The sequence below is a fragment of the Chinchilla lanigera genome, unplaced genomic scaffold (genome assembly GCF_000276665.1).
Source record: "Chinchilla lanigera isolate Chin_1 unplaced genomic scaffold, ChiLan1.0 scaffold00001, whole genome shotgun sequence".
NCBI lineage: Eukaryota > Metazoa > Chordata > Mammalia > Rodentia > Chinchillidae > Chinchilla > Chinchilla lanigera.
Genome location: NW_004955402.1, coordinates 12,406,852 through 12,408,140, shown reverse-complemented (window position 1 = coordinate 12,408,140; position 1,289 = coordinate 12,406,852).

Below are 1,289 nucleotides of genomic sequence, written 5' to 3'. Positions count from 1 at the left end.
GCTGGACCGCTCCGCGTTGGCGCACGGCGCCCGCCCGGGAGAGCGCGCAACCGTACCACCAGCTGGGGCCGCCACCAGCTTTCGAGCGGTGGGGAGAGAGTTCCGTGCATCACAAACTAAATATTTAAAAGTTAGGAATTGGGGCTGGGGATTTAGCTCAGCGGCAAAGCGCCTGCCTGGCAAGCGCAAGGTCGTGAGTTCGGTTCCTAGTACCGGAGAAAAACAAAAACAAAAAAAAATAAAAATAAAAGTTAGGAATTAAGCTCTTAAGGTATGTTCTGCTCTAACCCTGGCAAGTATGCTCACATACCAGTGAAAAAGAGCGATGGTTTTTATATGACCAAAGGGTAGCAGAATGTCAAAGGTAACACTTCAACCATCCTTGAATAGTTCTCACTGTTCCATGATACCTGGCTGTATAGTCTACAGACAATTATAAATCACCCTCTCCAGTTTAGCAAAATCACCAAGTGTATTGTTACAACTAAGAGTATGTTCCTACTGACAGATTAGACCACCTTCCTGAGTCATTGTAGTTCTTAGAGGAAGAACATTAATTCAGCTTGGAGAACATTAATTCAGTTTGGAGAAACTTTGCCCTGTTGAAACATTAACAACAGAATTGTTTTTAAAGCTAAAAGCAATACTCGGGTTTAGAAATGATCTATGAATTGTAAATATCATGTCAGTATTATAAGGGGATCAATATGCCAAATCATCACATCAAATATTGCAAAATAGCTTCTTGTATGTTGCTTTTACTTAGTTTGTAATTTATGCCATTCCTTACAAAATTATGGAGATCCATATAGTATGTTTAACATTCATCTATGCAGATTTAGGGGAGGAGCATGAACTACTGTCGCTCTTCAGCTATAGATTCTTTGAGACAGAGTCTTTTTATGTTGCCCAGGTCGGTCTCACACTCCTGGATTTAAGTCATTCTCCTGCCTCAGCCTTCAGAGTGGCTGGGACTACAGGCCCATACCCAGCTGTCCTGTCCAGCTGTTGTAAAACGGTGCTAATTCTTAAGTACAAATCTGGAACTACAAATTGAAGCACCAAAAGAAGCAAGAAAATGAATGCTTTTCACTGCTGGGAAATAATACCTTGTAATGCAGGAATTGTTGCATTCATGCTGTCTGAGAAGGAGGATTATGGCAAATTGGCTCCTCCCCCACTTTTGTAACTCTAACTACTATTGGATTTAAAATAGTGCTAGTCTCAAGCATCAGCGGTGTCAGACACCTTCCTGGCATTCGGAGGCTGTAGCCTTCTGTTTTTAGGAC